We start from the raw sequence: 8,379 nt of genomic DNA on the forward strand, positions 1-8,379 counted from the left end.
AAAATTAAGAACATCGTCAAATAAATAAATAAAATTTTATTTGTTCTACTTTCAAGCTAAAAAAAAAAAAGCCCAAAAAAAAAATTTGAACTAAAATTTGAAAAAAAAAAAAAAAATTGTAACAGGCAAGCCCACTAGGAAAAAAAGCCCAATATATTGAAAACTGAAACCCAAGGTTTCCAAAAAAAAAAAAAAAATGATCGATATAAGACTAATCGGTGCAAGCCCAGCAAACCCACAGATTCTCAACAAATATAATAATAATAAAAATTTTATAAACTTAATACGTATATGGTATACCCATCACCCAATCATATTTTAAACTAAAACAATTCTTAACCTAATAAGAACCTCATGTCCTCACTTCTCAGTAGCAGTAGCGACTCAGCAAGGCAGCAACAGAAACACTGAACACCCAGAGCAACTCTGCGACGGCAAGATCGCAGATTGACTTGGCCTAGATCGGACATTACGAGATTGGGAAATAAGAATCTCAGCCTTCAACGTGTCGCGGCGGCGTCGCCCTTGACCTCAGGCAACATTAAGGTATTTCAGTTCTCTCTCATTTTCCCTATCTTATCTCTGCTTTGACTCTCTCTCTCTCTCTCTCTCTCTCTCTCTCATACTCACAGTGGCGGAGCCACGGGCCCCCCCAATTTTTTTTTGAATATTTAGGAATGTAACTTACAAGCTTGACGATTTCTTGTCTCAAATCTGTGTTCTGGGAAGGTATTAGGAGTAGGAAACTTATTTCTTCTTTTCTCTAGTTGTTTTCTAAAGCCTTTTAGTGCTTCACGGATGTCTAAGGCCAAAAATACTTTATTATTTGCTCTAATCCTAGAGGACCACACGTGTATGGTTTTAAAACTATACATTACAAAAGAAAAAAAGGTGATCTCAGTTACTTCCAGCTAGGTATGTGGCTTATTGGCTTTCATTCTCTTGTCTGACTTGTGTTGTGAGTATTGTGACTTAGACTTATCTTTTGACAATATAAATTGCTTAGCTTTTGTCTTTTTGTGTAAATGTATGTAAATATAAAAATATGTAATTGTGTTGAAATTGTTGATCGGCTCTTGTCTCTTAGTGTGGGGGTGGATGGGGCCGTGGCATTGAATTGGGATAGTGGTCTCTTAAAAGTAAGTGAATATTAGTCAAAAAAAAAAAAAATTAGTGAATATACATTATAAAAGAAAAAAGAAAAAAGAAAAAAAAAAACTATGTTAAGCAGTTTTGCAGTGGGTTGAGCCGGGTGGATGATGCATATTATTAGTCTTTACATTGTGCAAAGCAAATTAAACTGTGGGATGTGTGCTATATTGTGTAATTTATGCTTCTTTATGGATCACCTGAAAAATATTTCTAGAACCGCCATTGTTTACCGAAACAGCTCGAAACACTCGAAATAGACCGGAATGACTCGAAATTTTTTCTGAAGTAAAATAGGGTGGGTTACTGTTCCGGTTTGTTTACTGGCACGGTATTTTTTGGCCGTTACGGCCGGAACAAAATGAAATTAATAACATTAAATCAAACCTAATTACCTAAAGGCTAAAAATAAATAAGATTATGTAATTTATGCTTCCTAAGGAACACCATGAACAAATTTCCTGGAGTTGCCACTACCTGTTGGAATACTTGTTCTGATTTTGTGCACTTGTGTTGGAATGGTTGGTTAGATGGTCTTTGCATGTTGTTCGTATAATTTTTTTAGAGGGATCCTGATAATGCACGTGGCTTTTGCATGGGGTGTATTTCATGTAATGAATTTTGCAATATTAACAGTGCATGTGTTCATATTTCCCAAAATGAAACACACACCCCCACACACACACACACACACATATATATAAATATATATATATATATATATATGTATAGCATGAGATTATGTGTGTGTGTGTGCATTTATAAATGTTAGCTGAATTCCCAATCAGTGCCAGATATAGTTCACTTGTCCCATAATTGTATAAAACTCATATGAGTTGATAGGCAGAGGGTAATAATGATATTTTATTGAGTTTTATAGTAATATGTGAGTTGATAGTAATATAAATTCATTACTCAACAAAAAAATTGGGTTAATAAAAAAAAGTCAAAACGGTTGAGTTTTATTTATTTCTATGTGTATAAATTATTTCTATGGTTGAGTATATATTATTTGTGTATAAATTATTTCTATGGTTGAGTTTTAGTTATTTTTATGTATATAAAAAAGTTGAAATGGTTGAGTTTTAATATAAATTTTTTTTAGCATACGCATGATTTATTTACCTAGTTATAGATTATGACAACTACAATATTTTGTGAATAGGTCGGCGATGGATTTTCATTATTTCTGTGTACTACAATGAGGAGACATATTATTATGAGTTGCATGGGTTGTCATAACAAGGTCCAGGCCAAAAGCAGAAATATAGGTGAAACGTGGGGTAAGAAACCTCACTGACCCTCACTTCAGCATAACATATCCATCGTATATCGAGCACCTCAGCAAGTTGTTGGCACCTAGGTTTTCTACAATTCATTACAGTTATTGAGCAACGTCGAAGTGAAAATGATGTGAGAATTTATTGAACAACTGCAACTAAAGGGATTCATTGCTTCTGATCTCTATGTCATTATAGAGGCCGCTATAGTAAAGGTTGGCGAGAGTTCACAGCATGCCGTTTTGGATGGAATTGGAGATGAGCATATCGAATCAATACCATTACAGTCTTATCAATGGTGTGTAGAGAACACAGGAGATGGGTACAATGATTTGTATTGGATATTTCTGCCCTTTGACTCCATTGAGGAGGAAGAAGGGTACCAGGTAGTACATGAAGGAGAGCATTTATCGTATAATGAGGTACATGGGGGCAAATCCTAATATGCAGATGTTCACAGACTTGGGGACGATGCAACCCATAATATAGTTTGGCATCATATGCAAAATGTTGAATCACTAGAGAGAAAAGGAATAATTCATTTCTATAATGCTGTTGAAACAGACCTTTATTATATGCAACCACTTCCTCTCCAAGAAGTAAAAAGTTAGTAGCTAATATAGTTGGACTTGTACCACCACTACATGCTGTGTAATAGTAGAATATGAGACCAGCATATTTGCATGTGATCTGCTAAAACTTGCATGGGAAGAAAAGAAATTAAAGAAATTTAAATTTTCTAGACAGGTATTATAATTGTAAAGTAAACAAGAATTGATGTATGCATTAGTTGAGTTATACCTTTGGTTCTGTTAGAAATACTGAATGAATGTATTGTATTTCTTAGAATAATAGAATATACATGAGTGCCTTTATATAGAAGGTAGATGTGTGTAGTACAAGTAAAAGCGCTATACAAGTAAACAAGGTGGGCCTAAAGCCCACAACCCAATACATGTTAACAGCCCTCCTCAAACTCAAGGTGGATGTGAGACTAACTTGAGGTTGTCAACCAAAGTACGATGGCGTTCCTTAGGATGTGACTTGGTGAAGATATCTGCAACTTGATCTTTAAAGGAGATTGAGAATAGCTTAAGAGCACCATGGACAAGATGATAACGGATAAAATGACAATTGATCTCGATGTGTTTAGTCCATTCATGGAAGACATCATTGTGAGCAATATGAATGACACTCTGGTTGTCACAATAAAGAAAAGTAGCAGAGAATGTGGACACACCTAAGTCCTTAAGAAGCTATCGTAGCCAAAGGAGCTCAGATGTGGTATTAGCAAGGGCACAATATTCTGCTTCAGTATTGGAGCGGGCCATATGGGTTTGTTTCTTGCTTCGCCAAGAAATTAGAGAAGAACCAAGAAGAAAGTAATAACCAGTGGTGGACCTGCGATCAGTGGGATCTCCTGCCCAATCAGCATCAGAGAATGCATAGAGAATAAGAGGAGACTGAGCTGAGTAGAAAAGGTCATGGAAGAGAGTACCCTTGAGGTATCCAAGAATGCGCAGAACAGCAGCATAGTGAGTTGATCATGGAGCAGACAGATACTGGCTCACCTGGTGAACAACATAAAAGGGCACGAACAGATGAGATACAAGCAACCGGAGCAAAGGTCTCTTCATAATCAGTCCCATACTCCCGTGTAAAACCTTTTGCAACAAGACGAGCTTTATATCGCTCAATGGACCCATCAGAACGAGTCTTGATCTTGTAAACCTACTTACAACCAACCACAAATTTTCCAGGAGGGAGAGTCACCAAATCCCAAGTATGATTTTTAGATAATGCATCAAGTTCCTCTTTTATTGCAATCTGCCATAAAGGGTTAGTGGAGGCCTCACGATAGGTGTGAGGCTCATGCAGTGTAGCAAGGGTAGAATAACAATGATAGTTAAGTAAATGTGCAGAAATAGATCTTACTTGAGTTAAGTGACGTGGTGGAATATCTTGTCCAAGATCTTCAGGCGGAGTAAGAGCAGGGGACCCGAGTTCAGGGTTTGGTGGTTCATCTTCGACTTGTTCATCTTCCATTTGTTCATTAGAGGGTGATCCAAGAGAGGCATCAAAAATATTCGGTGGTTGGATAGAAAAGTCTATAGGAGGATCAGGAGTAATTATAAAAGGAATATGTGACTCATCTGGAAAAAGTTTCAAGACAGAGGAGGTAGATAGGGAGGCACGAGAGTGAGAGAGGTCAACAAAGGAGTGATGTTCCCGAAAGACAACATTGCAGGAGATGCGAAGATGATGAGAGACAGGATCATAACGTTGATACCCCTTTTGAGTTTCGCCATAGCCAAGAAAACAACAAAGTCTAGACCGAGGCTCAAGTTTGTTATGCTCATGTGGCTGAAGAAGAACGAAACAAGTAGAGCCAAAAGAGTGAAGGTGGTGATAGTCTGGAGGTGACCCTAAAGGTACTCATATAGAGTTTGATTTTGGATAATAGGACTTGGAATGAGATTAATAGCATAAAAAGCATGAAGAGCATCTTTGCCCCCAAAAGGAGTAGGAACTTTGGCAGAGAGAAAGAGAGCACGAACAGTGTTAAGAATATGACAAAATTTTTGTTCGGCTCTACCATTTTGCTGAGAGGTACCTAGACAAGTTAGTTGATGAATAGTGCCATAGGAATGCAAAACAACTTGGAAAGCATATTGAGTGTACTCAAGAGCATTATCAGATCGAAAAATTTTGATACGTCTGGAAAATTGAGTTCAACAATTTTTGCAAAATTGGAATATACTTGCAATAATTCAGAATGATGTTTCATATGAAAAATCCAGCTGTAGCAGGAATAATCATTAACAAAGACAACAAAATATCGAGATCCACTAATACTAGAGACAGAGGAAGGCTCCTAGACATCATAATGAATTAGGTCAAAGATATCAGTGTACATTGATTCACTAGTATTGAAAGGCAAAGCTGGTTGTTTTCCTAACTGACATGAAACACAATCAAAATTTTCTGTGGACACTGAATCTAACAAACCTCTAGAAGCCAAGTGTTGTACCCGAGAGGAAGATGCGTGACCAAGTTGGGCATGCCAAAGTGCAAGAGAAGGAATAGAAGAAACTACAGCAACTGCAGCAACAATAGAAATAGGAGTAATAGGTGGAAGACGAAGGTTGTCTATGGGAAACATATGCCCAACTCTGGGACCGGTCCCAAGCTTCTGTCCTGTCCTCGGATCCTACACAATACACCCAGAATAATCAAAGGTAATGCGATAACCCAACTCAGCTAATTGGCCCACAGAAAATAAATTGTAAGAAAGGTTAGGACCATTAAAGACCCAAGGAACTGAGAGGTTGGAGGTCGAGATAGAACCTATATTATGATCGAACATTGTGAAACTATTAGCTGTGCGAATATTAAGAAGGTGTGGTGCGGGATCAAGTTGACAAAATAAGGATGAGTGAGGTGTCATGTGGTTGCAATAAGCAGAATCCATAAGCCAAGAGGGAGGAGACATACCAGATAAAGCTAAGAGAGAAGAGAAATAAGATGCATTACCAACCATACTAATGGTATTAGCGATGATGTTTTTAAGGTCATTTATGGAAATGGTAAAAGTGAGTCCTGAAGACTTAGACTATGTAGAGACGGGGGCCATTGGTTGGACACTCTCAGTGTTAGCAACGGTAGTAGCAAAAATTAAAATAGCTGATTTGATGTGATGATAGCAAGTCTCAATATTCTGGCCAAGACGTTTGCAAAAATTGCAAAAATGTTTGTTGAATTGTCGGGGATGATTATTGCAACAAGAAGAAGACCTGTCCTTATTCTTCATTTAGAAGAAAAATATGCAAAAATGAAATCTATGCGAAAAACTAGATAAGGGGCACCTAGACTGCAAAAAGTCAACTCTGGCAAAAAGTCAACGGTCAACCAGGTAGTCAAAAGTCAACGGTGATGACATCAGTGGGATGACATAATCGCTGACGTGTTGCTGACGCAAGCAAGATGACATGGCACTAATTGGATGACGTGGCTTGATGATGTCACTAGGGTTGACGTCACTAGGGCTGACGTGGCGTAGCCGATGACATTAGCGGATGGAGTTCTGGTGTGTGACAACGCATGAGGAAGATAGGTTGCGCGTGGAGGCATGTGATTTTACCACCGAGATTTGTAGCGGCGCGTGAGGGGTTTGATGAAGACGATTTTTCACAGAAGAGCAGATCGGAGAGAGTACTTTCTGATGGTACAATCTGTGGTCTGATCGGAGAAGCGGTAGCGGTTGTGGCGGCAAGGCAGTGGTCTTTGATGTACTATAGTCGCGGTGGAGGCAGTGGTGCTGCTCACAACGACTGCAGTGGATGACACTCAAGAAGACAAGACTACTTAAGAGTGGCACACCAGAGGATTAAAGTAGTGGCTCTGATACCATGTTAGAAATACTGAATGAATGTATTATATTTCTCAGAATAATAGAATATACATGAGTGCCTTTATATAGGAGGTAGATGTGTGTAGTACAAATAAGAATGCTATACAAGTAAACGAGGTGGGCCTAAAGCCCACAACCCAATACATGTTAATAGGTTCAACAACCTAGATAGATATCCCAGTGAAATTGTCTAAAATCCCCATATGATAATAAGACCATTTGCATATATTTTATGATTTTATGAGTAAAGATGTTAAAGTTGATACTGTGACAAATTTTGTGTTCACACATAATAAATTATGTAGTAAATTGTATAATGTAAATTTGGATGGTAGGGATATTTCCTATGAAAGCTAATACACACATGGTTGTAATGGTTTTGCTCTTCCTGGAATTGAATGAGTATAGAAATAATAGCGCATTTTTCAAGTTCACTGAAATTTTGTTAAGGTTTTATTCTTTAGCTCTAAAAATGTTTGAGAAATTACTAGACAGAAAAAGGAGTAACTCTGTACATTTGGATAAAGATGTAATTTGATAGCATTTTAATTTAGTAAGTGAAATATGGTGAATGGATTTATTCCCATAATTGACTGTAAATAGTAATTGATACACATAATTTTGGGGATTTATTCCCAAAGCTATGGTGAATGGATTGGGGATTTATGAGTTAGAATGCGTACTAAGTAATGGAATTGCTATCCTTTGAACTAGGGACATGTCAAGACTAGTAGGGGACTCCACTGCAGGTGTTTAGACTTTGAGATATTTGCCTTAAGGTAAGGGATAGATATGTGAGCCTTTAGTGGTTCATGTTTTCAGTTTTAAAGAACTTCTCATGCATCAAATACTTGAAGAGATATGAGATCACATAAAGTTTGTCAAGTAATTATTTTTATGTTGTGAACAAACTGTGGATGTGCAACGATATTTATGAAATATATTTGAAAAGCAATATTTATGAAATATATTTAAAAAGCAATGATATTTATGTTCTTCAAGGTAATGTTTTCCAAAGTTTAATTATGATATATGTTTTATGTTTCTTAAGAATAAGACTTTTCAACTATGAATGGTTTATGATGCAAAAATAAAATGATGCAAGACTATATGACTATGATTATGAATTGTTTATTAATTCATGAAATTAATTTAGCATGAACTATTGAATTGTACTTAAATCATATCCACGTAGCAAGATATTTCATTTACATACATCTCCTGCATATTGCTAAATTCTTATGTCACAACTCTTTTACTGAGCACGTGGAACGCTCACCCCTTAATTTTTTCAGTGAGCTGGTATTTCCCTTTTTGCAGCTTGGGATCTCAGTAGTGGAGGAGTCATGATAGAGATATTTTGAGTTTTGAAGATGCTTTGAGCCACTGTTGCTACTTGTAAGCATGTATCATTTAACTATGACATCGTATGTTTTTGGAAGTGAACTTTGGGAAGTATTCAGTATTAATTTGTGAATGTGCTTATGTTATCATGGTTAACACATGTTGTTGATGAAGTGTCTCCATTGTCAAACTTGA

At 36.9% G+C, this 8,379-nt stretch overlaps 1 long non-coding RNA gene across 1 annotated transcript; it reads left to right on the forward strand.

Annotated features, from left to right (window-relative positions):
- The first annotated feature begins 270 nt into the window (after window positions 1-270).
- On the forward strand, window positions 271-3,171 carry LOC126716879 (uncharacterized). Its single transcript, XR_007652314.1, has 2 exons — window positions 271-546; window positions 2,315-3,171. It is a non-coding gene; the product is annotated as an uncharacterized LOC126716879 (long non-coding RNA).
- Window positions 3,172-8,379: the final 5,208 nt, after the last annotated feature.

Source organism: Quercus robur, chromosome 3 (genome assembly GCF_932294415.1).
Source record: "Quercus robur chromosome 3, dhQueRobu3.1, whole genome shotgun sequence".
NCBI classification, from domain to species: Eukaryota; Viridiplantae; Streptophyta; class Magnoliopsida; order Fagales; family Fagaceae; genus Quercus; species Quercus robur.